General features: G+C 32.9%; 2 pseudogenes; both read right to left on the minus strand.

Moving 5' to 3' along the window:
• Window positions 1–5,048: 5,048 nt before the first annotated feature.
• Window positions 5,049–9,021, minus strand: LOC143608979 (protein LONG AFTER FAR-RED 3-like; annotated as a pseudogene).
• A 1,163-nt stretch (window positions 9,022–10,184) lies between these two features.
• On the minus strand, window positions 10,185–14,710 carry LOC143608976 (protein LONG AFTER FAR-RED 3-like; annotated as a pseudogene).
• Window positions 14,711–22,969: the final 8,259 nt, after the last annotated feature.

Raw genomic sequence — 22,969 nt, forward strand, 5'->3', positions numbered from 1 at the left:
TTTTTGAACATTCATATTCATATGTAAACCTTACATATTAATTAACACATTATACTCATATATATCTTTGTTCCATAGTTTATAATTTTGTTTAAATCTATATAATACGATTAGACAAGTCATTAAAAAGTATTAAAACATTTAATGAACAAACATTAATGAATGAACGTAAACAAACACGACCTATGTTTGTGCTCGTTTATTTAGTTAGCCGAACGAAATTCCCTATTCACATTTGTTCATTTATAATATATTAAATGGACGAAATAAACAAATTTCCCGCCGAACATTTAGTTCGTTACTCATATTTGAACTTATATAATATTTTTGAAAATATGCAATGCTATATAAATATTAATAATAATAATTATGTTTATAGGATTGAGCAGAGTTAAAAAAGGATTGATGGTAATTTTACTTTAGTAAAAAAGTGAATATGTTTGGTGAAAAACAGAGAGCATTAATTGGGTAACTAAAATGAATGAATGCAGAAAATGAGGTGGGCGTGAGAATGGTGTAGCGGTAGACACGGCGGCTGTCCCGTGTCCTTCTTCACGACCATGCTTTTGTTTCATCATGTCAATGTTTTTACAACTACTACTGTACCGGACCAATTGACCAAACCGGTTTTATTTAATAATTAATGTTACTTGTAAATTAATAATAATAAAATATCATATATAGGATGTTTGTTTGACATTGTTTTGTTAAAACTTATATTTTAATTAAAAGTAGTATTAGGGTGTGCACGGTTCGGTTCAGTTATTAGCATTAACCGAACTGAACCGATCGGTTATCGGTTTGGTTCTGTTAATTTCGGTTAATAACCAATATTAAACTTGAGCTAAAATTTTGCTTAAAAATACATGAAACGAAGGTATAACTAAATTAAATAAATGTATAAATATATGAAATTTTAGATATTAGTACATGAAATGGAGATATAAATACATGAAAATGATAGTATTAAACTACTAATACATATAATGCATGAAATAAAGGAAAAAAGGCTTGAAAATACGGGGAAAAAAATGAAGAGTTCGGTGCGGTTTGGTTAATTTCGGTTAATTCGGTTATTTCAGTTCGGTTTCGTCGGTTTTCGGTTCGGTTCCGGTTAATAATTCGGTTATTGCTCACCCCTAACTAGTATCTTTACCGCAATGTTTGTCATGCATATGATGTTTTTTTTCCTACGTTTACATCATACAGAATATCAATTTATAAACTTTTAATAAAGTCATATGTAAAATGAAATTAAAAGCTATATTGAAGAGATATTGCTAGAAAGTATATTTACGTGTAAACAACGGCAAGAAAAATATGTATAAAAAGAGAGATATAACATGGAAAGTAAAATTCAACACGGAAAGCAAATATAAAATTATATAAAGTTAAAGTTCTAACTACCAGGGTGATAAGTTAATTTCTCTTTACATGTGTATAAAAGTAATTGGCTAGTTTTTATGAATAATGTTTTTGTAAGTTAACTGTCATTTGCTTTTTAATATATATATATAATTCTTATAAATAATGATAAAATAGGAAATGGTTTTTTTTTATGCGAGCGAATGAAGTGATAAAGGACTTCTGATCAAGTTTTTCAATGGTTAAAATTATGACAATGACAATTGACAAGGTCGTAAGTAATAATTAAAAGTTTACTTAAATGGGAAAACGAAAAACCAAAAGTTTCCTTGATAAAATCTAGTTACACAATTTTTTTTTCTAAATCAAATAACTTTTTTAATTCATTACTTTTAAAACAAAAATTATATCTTTAATTTGTGTATATAATATTGCTACATATATGTTATTGAAAAAAATAATTTTATATGAAATGTTGATATTGATAATATAAGATTGTGTAATTGTATATAAAGTTGTGTAATTACATGTGTTATGTAATTATACGTTATGTAATTATACAGACTCACTATGTTATACACTCATGTAGTTTTATGCAAACCCCCTAAATTTCATTTCAAACTCTAGGTCCTCATAAAGTTTTAAGTTTGCTACGATTAAATAAAACTGTTTTTACCTGGATGAAAGGCCTTTCATCCTGATCCTAACATGTCGGCTTACACTAACAAAAATTATTGAATCGGTCAATGTCTATATTCACATATCCATAATCCATGTTACTAGTAGATACAATTGATTAATAGCTTTTGTGTATCCTAATAATATTCTATAGGATGAAAGAAGGAATGTAATAAATTAAACTCAAAAATGGTTTACTTTGACTCCTTATATTGTGAACACATCCAAAATTAGATTACATATTTATTAATAGAAGACCGACTAAAATAACATATTAATATAATCACTTAGAGGTCAGCAATTCATGGTTCATTGACATGAACATCACTTGAGTATTAGTAACTTAGTATTATCATTCCAGCTTAGTATAGGCAAACACGTTAGACTATTCGCAATTCTAACATGCAAGCCTAGTCAGCATGTCACATCAACTTTTCACGTATTCTTCCCACATGCGCATTTCTCCCTCAATACTACCACTGTCACAAACTCTAAATCTAAATCTTTATTCTCAAAACTTACAATTTACACCAAATAGAGAACAAACTCAGGCCTCTATTGTAACGATTTAATACGAACAATTACATAAACAAACGCTCTAACAATAGAAAACGAGAGCGTATATAAAATATCTTTCAAAAAACGCTACTACTCATGCATCAGGCGGTCTTTGCTCTATTATACCAAAACTCTTAATCAAACCCATACGGGCTGGGCCTTCTCATCTTTAGTTTCAAGCCCAAGCTAGCATCCAAGCCCATAAGTATCCATCCAGTCAATCATCCCAATAATACTCCATATAAACAATACAATACCAGAAACAATGTTGATAACTTGACAAGTACTTATACAAACAAATATTTGACATTGAATTGAAAATAAAGTAACAAACATATATTTCAACAACCACACTCATTGTTTCCACATACAACCATATTATTTTCACATCATCAATATACTTTTATCAATATACTTTATATATTTATATAACAAATATTTTCTTTTCATTAAAAATAATTTAAATAACTAAACAAAATTTAATAATTTTAATAATTAAATTTTATTGTAATATAGTTTTAAAAAAAATAATCGTTGGAAAGTTTTAAAAAAACTAGTCGCTAGACTTTTAAAATGCAAATTACTTATTATTATCAAGTATTATTGTTAATTATATTTGTGTAATTTGCTTTTGAAAATTTAATAAAAGAGCCATTCAAAAGAAAAAAAAAAAAGAAAAAGAAATGAGAAATCTGATATTTAAATGGCGTGTCTGCAAGTTGGTTGTGGCTCAATAGTAGAACACTCACTTTACAAGTGAGAGGTAGGGGATCAAACCTCACTACCACCAACTTATATTGGAGATATGAGGGATGACCCTGGCTTGCCAGGGTTCGAGTCCTGATCTCACCTGGTTTTACCGGCTCCTCGTTGTCGTGCCGTTTGGCGGGCGTGGGGGTCGGGTTTTATCCGGTGAATCCCTCAACAGGTGAACCGCTAGGGGCTCCGTCCGTCCGGACTAGTGGCCGGCTCGGGCTACCTTTAGCTAATAGGGACCGCGTATGGGGTACCTGGCGTTATTTAGTTGGTCGTTCAAAAAAAATGGTGTGTCTGCATTTGTGGAGCATGCACTTGTTATGTCACTTAAATGCAAAGCTTAAGCGGTCTTATCATAGTTAAAGGCATCTAAAATGCTCTTAAATATCAATAAACATAAAATAAAGGAATGTTCATATTTATAAATTCAAGTAAACATGCAAAAATAAATAAAAAAGGATATCAGAATATAAATAATTAAAAGAAAGTTAGTGTTGAGATAGAGGAAGTAAAGAAAGGCTAGATGATCAAAGCAAACTTCACCCCAAATGGGCACTTACAACTTATAGGTCATTCATGTTTGGTTAACACATAACAAACGTGAAAAACTATTCGAATATGAAACGAGTTGAATGAATTAACGGACTAGTCTCAACTCTCAAGTAATGTGTAATGGCCTAAGTTGTTCGGAAGAAAGGCTATGATTAATGTGTTACTATTGTTTAGGGGTGTTTAAGGTTCGGTTTAAGCTAATGAAACGACTTAATTCGGCCACCTAATTAGTTTCACAATTGGTTTGTTTTTTAATTTGGTAAGCCGGCTTAAAAATGCTCAAGCCGATGATTTTGATTTACCATTTACGAAAAAACAATGAACATGAAAGCCCATCCAAATCGATAAAACTTTTTTTAAAAATAACCTTTTTAGTGATATTTTATTCTTAATACATTTGTTCAAACCGGTCTTAGCAATTTTCTAGACTCGAGTCTAACATGTTTGCAACTAGTTTTTGCTTTTGCAAGTGATTTACTTAGACTAGCAAGTTTTTAATTATATAATTTGAACACTCAACTTCTTATTGATCTTATTGGCAAAATTTATTAAATACATAAGTACTCGTTTTAACCCAAACCCATCTTGGGCAATAAATGGATTTAGTGTATACCTCACGGGCACCTCCAACATAACCAACTAACCAAGTTTATGGTAATAAACCGTGAAAACTACATAATACACTTGTACATAGTGCTTGACATATATAATAAGATATAAAAAGAGAGTGCAGTAGGTGGTTACATAATCGCCTTTTCTAGTACGATTAAAGCAAAAGGGCCTAGTGTTCATACAGTTCTTGTGATTAAACATATTCTTGTATCCATAAGCAAACATATCATGAACATTGACGAAGCGGGCCCGGCCCCCTGTTTTTTTGCGCAATAGTGTAAATTTACCCGTTTTCCCCGGGAAATTTGTATATGTAGTGTAAATTTACCTGTTTTCGACCAAAAATTAGAGCCCCCCCCCCAAAAAAAAAAAAAAAAAAAACTTGCCCAAGCTTCACCACTGATCATGAAACCACATCAACACAAAAATCATATCATACAATAAATTAAATCATCACTAATCAATGACATCAAACTACCTACTTAATCAACACAAGTATCTTTTGTTTTCATCTGTGACTCAAAGTCTCAAGGATAAGCCTGCACGCCACTGACATGTTGCTGCAACTGAAGTGGTTTCGTGCGCCAACTGGTCCCACACACAAGTGTTCAATATGACAAAATCTGCTATCTTGCCAACAGACAACGACCCTATATCCTCGTCAAGAAAACATGCACGTGCTGCAGAAATCGTGTGCCTGTGAAAGTGGTTAACATGTTTATAAACTGTATGTGTATGTGCATAAAACAATATGTAATATGTTTACTTACGCGTTTAATGCATCAGTTAACTTCATACACTCCGCTGAATTCCAAGGCTTATCCCAACCAGGCGGTATCCTCGCTATTGCAGTCTTTATACTATTTAAAGGATTAATGTCCGCAACCTGAAATTAAAAGTTTTACCATCGATACATAGTAAACAACTAAACATAACGGTTTACAAAAATGGTTAACTAAAAGTGTTCTCACAGGCCAATCAGAACCAAATGCCACAAGTGCATTGCCAGCATGGAGTGACTGAAATAAATAAGATCCTTTCTGCGTCCTCTCTAGCCCGATTTTTTTAAGCGCTGAGTCAGCATCGTCCAACAAATGATCCGGCTGTCAATAGTTTTTTTTCAACCATTGCTTATGAATATATATTTGCAAATTTAAAAGTCATAAAAGTCATAAATTAAGTATTTTAATAGTTTAATTACCTGCACAGAAGCAACAATTCCTTGTTCACCAAACTTGGATATACTTTCAAGTGTCAAATGTTGAGCGTGTTCAATCTGCAAAACCGGACATATTATTAATTTATAAAAAAGTTTAAATAATATTTTTAAAATAAAATATACCCGGAATCTCCGATCTTTCTTCCCGTTGGTTGTAACAACTGATTTGTACATATCCAAAACCAAGTCATTGGCCTTGTCTCCAATAGCATGAATTGCAACCTGATGCAAGTTTGCATACTGACATATATTCAACGAAGCACGCATTTAACGATAGTTTAAAAAAAAATACCTGGAGGCCAGATTTGTCGGATTGCACGGTTAAATAATATAAGCTTTCTATATCTGTAACTTGGAGTCCAAGATTCGTTGACTCGTCAGCATATGGCTACAAGAAACATGAATTAAAATGTAAGTAAAAAATAATCTTGACTTATAAGTTATTATTATTATTATTGTTATTATTATTATTATTCACACCTTATGGAAAAGCGCACTGTTCGACCCCAATGATCCGTCAGAAAAAGCTTTAACACCGCCTAAATATATCCACTGGCTCACCCTACGACCCGTTGTTTGAACCATATCCTAACATAAAACAAGAAAATCAAATTCAATGTTAATTAATAACTTAATATGCAACTCATTAAACGGTTTAGCAAATGTAAAAACAGTTGTGAAGTCAAAACTATGGATAACCAGTAGAGTCATACAGCGAGACGTGACCATGTCGACATTGGAAAGAAAAGGCAAACTCTAACCATCATTCTTCCAGATAAATCGGCCCATTTGTAAACATCTGCAAGTTTATCAGAGAAAGTGTAACTTGGTCAACCATAGTTCAAAAATGAATATTAATATGATAACGTGAACGAACTAAAAAACCTGTAAAATCTTCCCATGAATGCTCTTCGGGCGCGCCAGGAAAATATCTTCCAACGTCAACAACTGTAGTCACACCCCTCATTAAAGCATGTCTGCTAGCTCGGTCCAATGCTTGTCTGCGTTCTTCTACAGAAACTTCTGGAATACACGAAAGAATAAGCTTCATTGCAGCATCAATCATCAGTCCTGTAGGTTCTGCATATAAATAAACGAATCAGCGAGTCAGCAAGCTAATCTGGTATCTACTATCGACTAATCGTTTAACTTAAATTACCTCCATGTTCATTTCTGCTAATGGTTCCACCAACTGGATCTTGCGTATTACTCGTAACACCAGCTAACTTTAGAGCCAAAGAGTTAGCCAAACCCATGTGACCATCCATCCGAGTAAGCCATACCTGCATATCAAAGAATTTGATCATAACGAGTTTATATTAACTGTTATAGTATGTCAGTATGTAATGTTACTTACAGGATGATGAGGTGTAATATCGTCAATCCACGAAGCGGATGGCGATTCTCCTCCCCAAAGATCATTATTCCATCCACCGCCCAATAACCAACCACCTTCTTTCATGTCTGCAATATGTATATCATGTTACAATTTTTTAACATAACAAAAAAAAATAATAAAAAAAAAATAGCATGACTGGATCATGACTTACTTTTAACTGCTTCTTTAACCTTTTTAACAAACTCGTCCTTCGTGTTCACGCCTCGTACTTCGACTCCCGCCATCTGTTTTCATTTCTCAGTCAGTTAGCTAATCAGTTAAGTTAGTTAAATATTATAGGAGGAAGCTGAAATGAATTAGTGCAGAACCTGGAGTCCTCCAAAAAGGAAGTGGACATGAGAATCAATGAATCCGGGAACGACAATCTTCCCCTCGAGATTTAACTCCTTCGTTCCATATCCAGATACTTCCTGCATTGAACAACACAGAACGAACTCAGATATAAGTATGGCTGTAACCTGTAAACGAATACGAAACAACCTGTTCGTGTTCGCCCATTAAGAAAATGAACTTGTTTGTGAACTGTTAACATTCATATATTAACAAATGAACCAAATTTGTGTTGGTGTGTTTTTTTAACATTTATATTTATATATTAATTGACATAAATCAATCACATAGTGCTAATTATATATGTATTTGTTTTATAGTTAATAATAATAATAATAATAATGTTGCTTAAATCTATATGATAAGATTAGAAAAGTCATTAAAAACCTTCCGTGAACAAATATAAACGAACACATTGTCGTCGAACGTTCATGGACACAATTGAACGAACATGGCTTATGTTCGTGTTTGTTCATTTAGTTAATCGAACGAAATTCCTTGTTCAACAGACATAAGTGAAATCTTGAAAGAATTAAAGTTGATTAATATTCATCACACATTTTAATGTTGATTAAATTACTACTAATTAATTAGGTCACTAACCTGCTTATAAACCCTAACAAACAAACAAACAATTTAATCATTCAAACATAAGTGCATGAATATATATAAATATAACATAATATAATAATACCTGAACATATGAATAGTTTCCAATGCGGAGTATTCGTCCGTCACGAATAGCCATAGAATCAGCAAACATAACATGACTAGTGTATATGGTCCCATTTGTCACCAACACGTCAGCAACAATACCCGAAGATGATGAAAACCACCAGCTGGTTGATACATCTGCAAGAAAATAAATTTTTTTTTATTTTATAATGCTTAAATAATTATAAAATAGATGTGTTAAAAATTGGGTTCCAATACGTAGAAACATAGATATTACATCAATATAGCAGGTATGCGGGCAACAAGTTGCGCCGCCACCCCTTTCTGAATTGCAAACCCTAACCTGCTAAAGACATACCCCTGCTCCTTTGGAGTCGACACATTGCTATGCACAACCTGTTGGACCCTGGTTAGAAAACGGATAGCTTCCGGTGCCAAGGAGCCAAATGTATCAAAAGCCAGAGGGACAAAAACATGTTGGTTCTCTTCGCAGGCTTTAGCATGTTTCTCCACCTTATTCGTTTCAGCCCTTTTCATTCCAGCTACAAACCCATTATCCCTCAAACCAGCTAAGGGAGATACCCCTGTTAGGTCAACACAAGCGTGTTTTCCCCCGGCCCAACCAAAGACGAGCAAATCTGCCGGTCGTAGAGTGGATCTCCCTTCCTTGGGGTGAAAATGTGAAAATGAAATGAATGTTGGTTTGTTAAGTGTTATGTAACTAACAATGGATGATAATAATATGGAAGTTGTGTGAGATTATGAATGAAAGAAGAAGAATAAGGAGTGAAGCTGCTGATAAACTAGTGGTAGTAGTATTCTTCATATTCATATTCATGTTCATGTTGATGGCTTTGGCTTTGGAGTCTCCGATGGCTGAATATGATTAGGATTCCTAACAAGATTCCAAGACAAGACAGGTTGGATCTTGGTACGTAACGTACTTAGTTTGTTGTTTTGTATATATTAAAAGAATCTTCAAGATTTTGTGTTTTCATTTATTTTATTTTTTATGGAGAGGAACCAAATGGAATGAAATAAAATTTTCTATGTTTATCTTCTCCTTTCTTCTTTTCTTTCTAATGGCATTTTTTTCCGTCATTTTACTCTTTATTTTCTCTCCTTTTCTTTTCGTTAATGAAATTCGAGAACATTTTTTTTAATTTTTTCTTTACTTTCCCAAGTTTTGCCTAAGGGAGGAACCGAAAGATTGAGATGGTTGTGTTTCCAAATTTTATTTATGAAGAGAGAGAGAAAGATTGAAGAATATGTGTGTTCCTGAGTTTCATTAAAAGGAAAAGAAAAGGAAGAGAAACATGTATAAAGTAAAATGGAGGTGATTGGTTTCTTTTCAATTTAAAAGGAATTGGAAGGAAAGAAAGTGTGGGAAGAAAGGAAAGAATGGGAAGGAAAACCTTTATTTCCTTTCTCTCGTCAACGAGACTCGCACTGTGTTCCCGAGTTTCACTTAACTGAGGAAAGGGAAGGAAAAGAAGAGATGGTAAAAATATGTTGTGTTCCTGAGTTTCATTTAAGAAAGAAAAATTTAAAAGAGGTGTTCTCGAGTTTCATTAAAAAAGGAAAATTCATGCTTTGATATATGTCTGTTTAACCAAGTTGTTTCAGTTATGCGATGGTTTTGTTCGGTTTACAAAATTCAAAAACTATGACTAACGATTCGACTCACGGATTTGCATAACCACCATTAAAATTGGACCATGAATGTTGATACTGATAACTCATAATATAGTTTGTTCTTATATGCTTAACTGGAACTCATATATACAAAACTTTTGAGTTTAAAGAATGTAAAATTTTATTTTCTTTTGAGTCTTGACAGCTTGTAAATTATTTCTACTAGAAGCCACCACCGCCAGTACCACCACCTACCATTGCCCCCATCACCACCGCCAGCCACCCTCTATAACTTATTATCTTTAAACACATTTTTGTATCCATAAGCATAACAGAACAATTAACATGATACAACATCAACACAAAAAATACATCATACAGTAAATAAAAATCTCACTAACCTACTTAATGAACATTTTACCTAGTGATCCTTTTGCATTGGTGTACTTCAACTGTAATTTTTCTCGGCTCATAAGTTTCAAGGATAAGCCTGCACACCTCCAACATATGTCGCTGCAACTGAAGTAGTTTCGTGCGCCAACTGGTCCCACACACAAGTGTTCAATATCACAAAATCGGCCATCTTGCCAGCCGACAAGGAGCCTATATCCTCGTCAAGAAAACATGCACGTGCTGCAGAAATCGTGTGCCTGTGAAAGTGGTTAACATGTTTACAAACTGTATGTGCATAATACAATAATATGTTTACTTACGCGTTTAATGCATCAGTTAGTTTCATGCACTCTGCTGAATTCCAAGGCTTATCCCAACCAGGAGGTATCCTCGTAATTGCAGTCTTAATACCATTTAACGGATTAATATCTACTACCTGAAATTTTACCATCGGTAAAAAGTATATATAACGATTTACAAAAGTAATTAATGAATAGTGTTCTCACAGGCCAATCAGAACCTAATGCCACAAGTGCGTTGTGAGCAACGAGTGATTGATATAAATAAGATCCTTTCTGCGTCCTTTCGAGCCCAATCTTTTTAACTGCCGTGTCAGCATCGCCTAACATTTGATCTGGCTGTCAACAAATTTTTAACTATTTATGATGAACATATATGCGTAAATTTATAAAGTAATAAAAAGTTATAAAAATTAAGCACTTTAATTACCTGCACCGAAGCAACGATTCCTTGTTCACCAAACTTGGATACACTTTCAAGTGTCAAATGTTGAGCGTGTTCAATCTGCAAAAACGGGCATATTATTAATTTATAAAAAACGTCTACATAATATTTTTTTTAAATAAAATATACCCGAAATCTCCTATCCCTCTTCACGTTTGTTGAAGCGACTGATTTGTACATATCCAAAACCAAATCGTTGGCCTTGTCTCCAATAGCATGAATTGCAACCTGATACAAGTTTTATTGTCAAGTAATGTTGTTACATACTTAGATGTATACAATGAAGCACACATTTAATACCTGGAGGCCAGATTTATCGGATTGCATGGTCATATTATATAAGCTTTCTACATCTGTAACGTGGAGTCCAAGATTCCACGGCTCGTCAGTGTATGGCTACAAGAAACATGAATTAGTTCTATTTCAACAATAAGTTTTGACTTAAAATTAGGGGTGGCAAATGTGACCCATTGGGTTGAATGAGCTATATTAAAATGTATATAATGGGTCAAACTAAATAAAGAAAATGATTGAAATGGGTTAAACCGGGTTGACATTTCTTGAAGTTTTTTTTTGTGGAAGAAGAAAACGGAAGAAAGTTTTTAGTACTTTTACTTTTTTAGTTTTTGATTTATATTTTGAGTTATGATTTTTTAATTAATTTTTTTGAATTTTTTAATGAGGGTTTTTGAATTGGGTCAAAATGGGTTGAGATTTCAAAAACCCCTCATTAAAAAATCCAAAAAAATTAATTAAAAAATCATAACTCGAAATATAAATCAAAAACTAAAAAAGTAAAAGTACTAAAAAGTTTCCTCCGTTTTCTCGTTCTAATAAAAAAAAAACTTCAAGAAATGTCAACCCGTTTTGACCTGTTTCAATCATTTTCTTTTTTTAGTTTGACCCATTATATACATTTTAATACAACCCATGGGTCACATTTGCCACCCCTACTTAAAATTAAAATTATTATTATTGTTATTTTTCACACCTCGTGGAAAAGCGCACTGTTGGACCCCAACGACCCGTCAGCGAAAGCTTTAACACCGCCTATAGATATCCACTGGCTCACCCTACGACCCGTTGTTTGAACCATATCCTAACATAAATACAAGAAAATCAAATTCAATGCTAATATCTGAATATGTACTCATTAGCAAACGTAAACAAAGTTTTGAAGTCAAATTATGGATAACCAGTAGCGTCGTACAGCGAGACGTGACCATGTTGGCATTGGAAAAAAAAGGCAAACCCTGATCTTCATTCTTCCAGATAAATCGGCCCATTTGTAAACATCTGCAAGTTATCAGAGTAAGTCAAACCGTGGTCAACCATGGATATAAAATAATAATAATAATAATGTAAACAAACCAAAAAACCTGTGAAATCTTCCCATGAATGTTCTACCGTTGCACCAGGAAAATATCTTCCAAAATCAACAACCGTAGTCACACCTCTCGTTAACACATACCTGCTAGCTCGGTCCAATGCTTGTCTCCGTTCTTCTACAGAAACTTCTGGGATACACGAAAGAATAACCTTCATTGCAGCATCAATCATAAGTCCTGTTGGCTCTGCATATACAGATTCCAAATACACGAGTCAGCAAGCTGACCTGGCATATACGCCACAAGTTTAAAGTTTCAAATTACCTCCGTGTTCATTTCTGCTAATAGTTCCACCAACTGGATCTTGCGTATTACTCGTAACACCGGCTATTTTTAGAGCCAAAGAGTTAGCCAAACCCATGTGACCATCCATCCTTGAAAGCCAAACCTGCAAATAAAAGAATTCATGATTATAACAGTTTATATCAACCGTTACAGTATGTCAGTATGTAAAGTTACTTACAGGATGATGAGGTGTAATATCATCAATCCACGAAGCGGATGGCAATTCTCCTCCCCAAAGATCATTATTCCATCCGCCACCCAATAACCAACTACCTTCTTTCATGTCTACAAAATGTATATCATGTTACAATTTCATAACATAACAAAAAAAAGTAAAATAGTGTGATTGGAGGACTTACTTTTAACTGCTTCTTTAACCTTTCTGATGAACTCAACCTTCGTGTTCACGCCTCGCACTTCCACTCGCGCCATCTGATTTCAGTTTTTAGTCGGTTAGCTTATTGGTTAAGTTAGTTAAAATATTATAGGAGGAAGTTGAATTAGTGCAAAACCTGGAGTCCTCCAAAAAGCAAGTGGACATGAGAATCAATGAATCCGGGAACGACAATCTTCCCCTCGATATTTAACTCCTTTGTTCCATATCCAGATACTTCCTATATTAAAGACCACAATATAAACAGTGTTGTAAAGATCGCTAGGCGCTAGTCCGACGGTGGGGTACCAAATAGCGATTAACCGGATAGGAATTTTATATGCAATTTTTCGAACTTTTATATACATATACACCATTTCTATTTAATTTTTTAAACTTACACACACACACACACACACATTGACAGGGCCGTCCCCGAGAAACGTTAAAATTTTTTGGGCCTTAAGTAAAAAGGTTTTTTATTGGATTTAAACAATTAAATTTTTAAATGGGCTTATTAAAATTTTTTTGTAGGCGAATTTATTAATAACTTTTGTCGTCTATGGGACTTGAACCCAAGACCTCCCAAACAGTCAAACCTTCCCAACTCAAGGTGTTTAAAGGTTTTGCCTTTGCCAATGGACCACCTACCGGGGTGACCTGGCCGGGAGCGGTCGTCCTCCCTGCCCCACTCAAAGCCGGCACTGCACATTGAACCCTTGTTTGATCATATCTATCGGTTTTTAACAAACCTCTAACATTTCGAACCTTCATTTGATCATCTTCTGTTGCTTAAAAACTTGAACGAGGTGGGTCAATGTCGATGCTTAAAACTCGGGTTAAAACCGAAGGACCAATCTGGACCGATTAGTACCGATTTTAACCGCGTACCTATTTTTGCTTCTGATTACATGAAATCGTATTGGTAGCAGTGGCGAAGTATAGTGAGGGCCCGGAGCTCCCCCCCCCCTGTTTTTTCGCGTAATAGTGTAAATTTACCCGTTTTTCATCCGAAATTTGTTATACGTAGTGTAAATTAAGCCGTTTTCGACCGAAAAGTTAAGCCCGGACCCCGTTTTCGTGCGCGGTAGTGTGAATTTACCCGTTTTTCATCCGAAATTTGTTATACGTAGTATAAATTAAGCTGTTTTCGACCGAAAAGTTAAGCCCGGACCCCCTTTTTTTTGCGCGGTAATGTAAATTTACCCGTTTTTCACCCGACATTTGTTATACGTAGTGTAAATTAAGCCGTTTTCGGTTGAAAATTTGAGCCCGGCCCCCTCGTTTATAACTTTTTTAAATACATTTTGAGTCCGCCCCGCCGGTGTTTTAGTCCAAGCTTCGCCACTGATCGGTAGAGTAGCGATTAGCGATGAATTAATCGGTGATTAATCGCTAGTCTCCACCCCACTGATTAATTTTGGACTTGTCGGCCAATTAATCAGTCATGGTCAAATCCGGCCAAAATCGTGATTAATCAGACTTTGTCGTCGTTTCTTTGGCAAGATTCCGGCCAAAATGTATATGTGTATATATAAAACTGAAAATTACATCTAAAATGTATATGTGTATATATATAAAACTGAAAATTATACATTAAAGTGTGTACATAGAACAGAATACCTGAACATAGGAATAGTTTCCTATGCGAAGGATTCTACCGTCACGAATAGCCATGGAATCAGCAAACAGAAGAAGAGATGAATCACTCGTATATATGGTCCCATTCGTTACCAATACGTCAGCAACGATTCCTGAAGTAAAATTAATTATATATTGTTGATATTATTATAATGAATCGAAAATATGAAACTGAAATGATAGTTAAGTAAAGTAAAGTAAGTAACTATGTTGGGTGTTGTGGATGCATAGTGAGATTATAAGTGAAAGAAGAACAACAACAATTGAAGCAGCTGATAAACTAGCAGTAACAGTGTTCATGGCTGCCGTAAGAATCTTATCGCCCTTGATGTTCCAAAGATTTCAACACACTTTCTTTGATTTCTTTATGTAACTTTTTTATTCTTATTTTATTTTAGTTGTCACATATCATTATGTTTTTTTTATTATTCTTTTCAACAGGCTGTACACTACTCGAGCCAAACTGAACCGAACGTAGGTTTGCTCAGACTTGGTTTAGTTTGAAAGTGAGCCGAACCAAGCGGATTGAATTTAAAGAAACGAGCGATATTTTGATGCTTGAACTTGGTTTGGTTTGAAACCGAGCGGCTTGATTCTAGGGGTGTTCAAGAAATCCGAAACCGAAACCCAAATAAACCGATCCGAATTCTTATTCGGATATTCGGATCGGATCAATCCGAATATCCGAATAAGTAATTCGGATTCGGATATGGATTTTAAAAATTCGGATTGTTCGGATTATTTGGATATCCGATTAATCCGAATAAAAAACATGTTTTTATTGCTATTTTCCAGTTTGGTATATATTTTAGACTATTATTTGAAGTTTAAACTTTAAATTTATGTTAAAAGTAATTCGTATTTTCCGGTTTGTATGTTTATTGTGGTTCTAAACTATTAAATGTTAGGAACAAAAAAATAGAAAAAATTTTTAGCTTTATTTCGGATTATTCGGATAATTTCGGATTATTCGGATATTATCCGAATCCGATCCGAATTGAATTCAGATAGATTCGGATCAGATAGGAATATTCCTAATTCGGATCGGATTTCGGATAGGGTCTAAAAATTTTCAAATCCGAATAACCCGAATAATCCGTTATCCGATCCGATGAACGCCCCTACTTGATTCGGCATGGTTCTGCTTGATTTATACAAAGTTTTCAATTTTAGGTTTATAAAAAACTTTAAAATATCATTAATTCAAGACTTTTAACTCTAAAATGTCTAAACTTCCAACTTTAAAATGTCTAAAACTCAAAGTTAACGACAAAACATATATAAAACGAGCGGCTATGGTTTGAATTTAAACTTTGAAGTTAACACAAAAGAAGGAAATTTCAAAAACTTAAAAAAATAATATAATTTTATATATATATACATAAAATTTATATATAAAACTAATAAATAAAAGTAATTCAAGCAAAACGAACCGAACCAAACCGAGCAAGGCATTGCTCGTGCTTGGCTTGGTTTTAAATCAAATTAAGCTGAACAACTCACTTTCAAACCGAGCCAAAATCAAACGAGCATTTTTAAGCAATTTTCAAACAAACGGCAAGCAGTTTGGGTAGCCCTAGCTATCACATATCATATCTACGACTCTACACTACTAAAATGGTTAAAAGTTTAAAGGTAATTATATTATGACTTCGGCATAATATTTCTTTTTTAATTGTGAATTGTTTTCTTAATCTTTATTGATTGTGGAACTTGAATATAAGATTTTTATCCACTAAAAATTATATTGAATATAAAAGAAAAAATAAGCAATACCAATCTTCCTATTATATGTTTTTAGTTCCTATTCTCTAGGATCTGTTGTTTTTTTATTCCCACCATTTGATCAATAATATATAATTATATATACCTTGTTAATCTACGTTAGATTATCTAATATCTACCCTATCGATAATCAATGATGATGTCAGAAGAAGATGAGCCTTTGGTTGTTGAGTATAAAGGTGTTAGCATGTCGATGGGTATGTATGAAGCTACCTTATTAGCACCAAGTTATAATAATAATAACAATAATAATATCATAAGGCTCGGGAGTTTTAAGACACCTGAGGAGGCTGCTTTTGTTCACGATGTAGCGGCTTACAGGATTTACAAGGCGGATTATGACGCCTTTAATTTTCCGGGTAGGATCCGAGACATCATGCTTCTGACCCGGAAAAAGACGAGGTAGAACCGTAGAACAAATAGGCTTTTAAATAATATTTACTTTCCGGTTTGTTCATTACTTTCCGATTCAATCGTTGACCACTAAGTTTCGGGTTCAAAATTTGATGATATAATGCATACATACATACAACGGTTTTTGGGCCGATTTTGATTCATTTATTTACTAATTCGCGAGCTGTAAGTTAGGTTAGCGTTTAGAAGTTATTGAAGGTGTAGGTGGTTTATATATATGTTGAAATGATGAATGAGTTCAAAGTGTATCAAATTTTGTATTAACGTTTTTTATCACTAAAAAAAAAGCGAAACCGAAGAATACAAAATAATAAAATAATGGAACCATTAACCGGACCAAACTAGAATGGTGTGGCGTCTTTACCATATACGTATATAATAACCGCGATAGTAACCAGGGTGTTTGTGGTCTGGTTTGACTCCTGGGTCGTAATTATAAATATGACTCATTTATTATAATTATAAATATGACTCATTTATTATAATTAGATTATATACTTGTATAACTGGATATTATAGATAAAGGTAAATGGTTGGTTTTCTTTACATGGTCGATTGTAAGTCTCAAACTATGAAACTAGTTTTTAAAGTTAAACCGTGAGCTACACCGTATAATTTTCTAAACGACTTAGCCGGACATGCTTATTAACTTTGGTTCAAACGACTCAGTTGGTTTAAATAGGCACCTAATATGAGTAATATCTACTTTATGCATTCAATGTTTTTTTTTTGGGTACTTTTATTTATTTATTTATTTATTATGAATACATTTATGAATTTATGATATTGTAGGTAAGAAGACAAGACAACATGGGGGGAGGAATATCCCATGGACCATTTCATATGTATGAATAAAACGTGTGTCCAATGTTGTTCTTGGAACCCCAACATGCCACAGAAATAATTAATAATCAAGATTTTATGAAAATTTTTAACAGTTATTTATTTTGTTTTTGTTTTTAAATATTTTTTTGTACAATAATAATTCACATATACCCTTTTAACAGCCCATCCGAAATCCATTTAAATCAAATCTCTTTCAATTATTTGCTTCTTTAAATTTTAAAATATTTTTCGTACAATAAGAATTCACAATTTCACATACTCTTTTAACAACAAATCTTTAAATCGATAATCATTAGCATTTTAAAATCATTTAAATCAAATTTCCCTATCTAGCTGTTAAAACAATAAAAATGAAAATCTCTCTATCTAACAACTGGCATTAACTATTTCTCCTTATCGTGATTTAGGGATGTAAACAAACCGAATCGAACAAAGTCTTGTTCATCTTTGTCCGTTAAACTTTTATCGCACAAGCGAAGGTTCACACACAGCTAATCGAACGAAACATCTTGTTTGTGTCTGTTCATTAAGGAAATAAACCTTTTCGTGAACGGTTTATGGGCACAAACGAACGAACACAAATGAGCACAAAATGTTTCATTATGTTTGACTGACCGGGAATGGTCAGTGTCAACGATTCAATATGGCTTCCAAGTTTATGTTGATGTTTTTTGAACATTCATATTCATATGTGAACCTTACATATTAATTAACACATTATACTCATATATATCTTTGTTCCATAGTTTATAATTTTGTTTAAATCTATATAATACGATTAGACAAGTCATTAAAAAGTATTAAAACATTTAATGAACAAACATTAATGAATGAACGTAAACAAACACGACCTATGTTTGTGCTCGTTTATTTAGTTAGCCGAACGAAATTCCCTATTCACATTTGTTCATTTATAATATATTAAATGGACGAAATAAACAAATTTCCCGCCGAACATTTAGTTCGTTACTCATATTTGAACTTATATAATATTTTTGAAAATATGCAATGCTATATAAATATTAATAATAATAATTATGTTTATAGGATTGAGCAGAGTTAAAAAAGGATTGATGGTAATTTTACTTTAGTAAAAAAGTGAATATGTTTGGTGAAAAACAGAGAGCATTAATTGGGTAACTAAAATGAATGAATGCAGAAAATGAGGTGGGCGTGAGAATGGTGTAGCGGTAGACACGGCGGCTGTCCCGTGTCCTTCTTCACGACCATGCTTTTGTTTCATCATGTCAATGTTTTTACAACTACTACTGTACCGGACCAATTGACCAAACCGGTTTTATTTAATAATTAATGTTATTTGTAAATTAATAATAATAAAATATCATATATAGGATGTTTGTTTGACATGGTTTTGTTAAAACTTATATTTTAATTAAAAGTAGTATTAGGGTGTGCAGGGTTCGGTTCAGTTATTAGCATTAACCGAACTGAACCGATCGGTTATCGGTTTGGTTCCGTTAATTTCGGTTAATAACCAATATTAAACTTGAGCTAAAATTTTGCTTAAAAATACATGAAACGAAGGTATAACTAAATGAAATAAATGTATAAATATATGAAATTTTAGATATTAGTACATGAAATGGAGATATAAATACATGAAAATGATAGTATTAAACTACTAATACATATAATGCATGAAATAAAGGAAAAAAGGCTTGAAAATACGGGGAAAAAAATGAAGAGTTCGGTGCGGTTTGGTTAATTTCGGTTAATTTGGTTATTTCAGTTCGGTTTCGTCGGTTTTCGGTTCGGTTCCGGTTAATAATTCGGTTATTGCTCACCCCTAACTAGTATCTTTACCGCAATGTTTGTCATGCATATGATGTTTTTTTTCCTACGTTTACATCATACAGAATATCAATTTATAAACTTTTAATAAAGTCATATGTAAAATGAAATTAAAAGCTATATTGAAGAGATATTGCTAGAAAGTATATTTACGTGTAAACAACGGCAAGAAAAATATGTATAAAAAGAGAGATATAACATGGAAAGTAAAATTCAACACGGAAAGCAAATATAAAATTATATAAAGTTAAAGTTCTAACTACCAGGGTGATAAGTTAATTTCTCTTGACATGTGTATAAAAGTAATTGGCTAGTTTTTATGAATAATGTTTTTGTAAGTTAACTGTCATTTGCTTTTTAATATATATATATAATTCTTATAAATAATGATAAAATAGGAAATGGTTTTTTTTTATGCGAGCGAATGAAGTGATAAAGGACTTCTGATCAAGTTTTTCAATGGTTAAAATTATGACAATGACAATTGACAAGGTCGTAAGTAATAATTAAAAGTTTACTTAAATGGGAAAACGAAAAACCAAAAGTTTCCTTGATAAAATCTAGTTACACCATTTTTTTTTCTAAATCAAATAACTTTTTTAATTCATTACTTTTAAAACAAAAATTATATCTTTAATTTGTGTATATAATATTGCTACATATATGTTATTGAAAAAAATAATTTTATATGAAATGTTGATATTGATAATATAAGATTGTGTAATTGTATATAAAGTTGTGTAATTACATGTGTTATGTAATTATACGTTATGTAATTATACAGACTCACTATGTTATACACTCATGTAGTTTTATGCAAACCCCCTAAATTTCATTTCAAACTCTAGGTCCTCATAAAGTTTTAAGTTTGCTACGATTAAATAAAACTGTTTTTACCTGGATGAAAGGCCTTTCATCCTGATCCTAACATGTCGGCTTACACTAACAAAAATTATTGAATCGGTCAATGTCTATATTCACATATCCATAATCCATGTTACTAGTAGATACAATTGATTAATAGCTTTTGTGTATCCTAATAATATTCTATAGGATGAAAGAAGGAATGTAATAAATTAAACTCAAAAATGGTTTACTTTGACTCCTTATATTGTGAACACATCCAAAATTAGATTACATATTTATTAATAGAAGACCGACTAAAATAACATATTAATATAATCACTTAGAGGTCAGCAATTCATGGTTCATTGACATGAACATCACTTGAGTATTAGTAACTTAGTATTATCATTCCAGCTTAGTATAGGCAAACACGTTAGACTATTCGCAATTCTAACATGCAAGCCTAGTCAGCATGTCATATCAACTTTTCACGTATTCTTCCCACATGCGCATTTCTCCCTCAATACTACCACTGTCACAAACTCTAAATCTAAATCTTTATTCTCAAAACTTACAATTTACACCAAATAGAGAACAAACTCAGGCCTCTATTGTAACGATTTAATACGAACAATTACATAAACAAACGCTCTAACAATAGAAAACGAGAGCGTATATAAAATATCTTTCAAAAAACGCTACTACTCATGCATCAGGCGGTCTTTGCTCTATTATACCAAAACTCTTAATCAAACCCATACGGGCTGGGCCTTCTCATCTTTAGTTTCAAGCCCAAGCTAGCATCCAAGCCCATAAGTATCCATCCAGTCAATCATCCCAATAATACTCCATATAAACAATACAATACCAGAAACAATGTTGATAACTTGACAAGTACTTATACAAACAAATATTTGACATTGAATTGAAAATAAAGTAACAAACATATATTTCAACAACCACACTCATTGTTTCCACATACAACCATATTATTTTCACATCATCAATATACTTTTATCAATATACTTTATATATTTATATAACAAATATTTTCTTTTCATTAAAAATAATTTAAATAACTAAACAAAATTTAATAATTTTAATAATTAAATTTTATTGTAATATAGTTTTAAAAAAAATAATCGTTGGAAAGTTTTAAAAAAACTAGTCGCTAGACTTTTAAAATGCAAATTACTTATTATTATCAAGTATTATTGTTAATTATATTTGTGTAATTTGCTTTTGAAAATTTAATAAAAGAGCCATTCAAAAGAAAAAAAAAAGAAAAAGAAATGAGAAATCTGATATTTAAATGGCGTGTCTGCAAGTTGGTTGTGGCTCAATAGTAGAACACTCACTTTACAAGTGAGAGGTAGGGGATCAAACCTCACTACCACCAACTTATATTGGAGATATGAGGGATGACCCTGGCTTGCCAGGGTTCGAGTCCTGATCTCACCTGGTTTTACCGGCTCCTCGTTGTCGTGCCGTTTGGCGGGCGTGGGGGTCGGGTTTTATCCGGTGAATCCCTCAACAGGTGAACCGCTAGGGGCTCCGTCCGTCCGGACTAGTGGCCGGCTCGGGCTACCTTTAGCTAATAGGGACCGCGTATGGGGTACCTGGCGTTATTTAGTTGGTCGTTCAAAAAAAATGGTGTGTCTGCATTTGTGGAGCATGCACTTGTTATGTCACTTAAATGCAAAGCTTAAGCGGTCTTATCATAGTTAAAGGCATCTAAAATGCTCTTAAATATCAATAAACATAAAATAAAGGATTGTTCATATTTATAAATTCAAGTAAACATGCAAAAATAAATAAAAAAGGATATCAGAATATAAATAATTAAAAGAAAGTTAGTGTTGAGATAGAGGAAGTAAAGAAAGGCTAGATGATCAAAGCAAACTTCACCCCAAATGGGCACTTACAACTTATAGGTCATTCATGTTTGGTTAACACATAACAAACGTGAAAAACTATTCGAATATGAAACGAGTTGAATGAATTAACGGACTAGTCTCAACTCTCAAGTAATGTGTAATGGCCTAAGTTGTTCGGAAGAAAGGCTATGATTAATGTGTTACTATTGTTTAGGGGTGTTTAAGGTTCGGTTTAAGCTAATGAAACGACTTAATTCGGCCACCTAATTAGTTTCACAATTGGTTTGTTTTTTAATTTGGTAAGCCGGCTTAAAAATGCTCAAGCCGATGATTTTGATTTACCATTTACGAAAAAACAATGAACATGAAAGCCCATCCAAATCGATAAAACTTTTTTTAAAAATAACCTTTTTAGTGATATTTTATTCTTAATACATTTGTTCAAACCGGTCTTAGCAATTTTCTAGACTCGAGTCTAACATGTTTGCAACTAGTTTTTGCTTTTGCAAGTGATTTACTTAGACTAGCAAGTTTTTAATTATATAATTTGAACACTCAACTTCTTATTGATCTTATTGGCAAAATTTATTAAATACATAAGTACTCGTTTTAACCCAAACCCATCTTGGGCAATAAATGGATTTAGTGTATACCTCACGGGCACCTCCAACATAACCAACTAACCAAGTTTATGGTAATAAACCGTGAAAACTACATAATACACTTGTACATAGTGCTTGACATATATAATAAGATATAAAAAGAGAGTGCAGTAGGTGGTTACAT

The sequence above is a fragment of the Bidens hawaiensis genome, unplaced genomic scaffold, assembly GCF_021521415.1.
Source record: "Bidens hawaiensis isolate Kalapana, Puna unplaced genomic scaffold, B.hawaiensis_p1.1 tig00419464_1, whole genome shotgun sequence".
In the NCBI taxonomy this organism is placed as follows: domain Eukaryota; kingdom Viridiplantae; phylum Streptophyta; class Magnoliopsida; order Asterales; family Asteraceae; genus Bidens; species Bidens hawaiensis.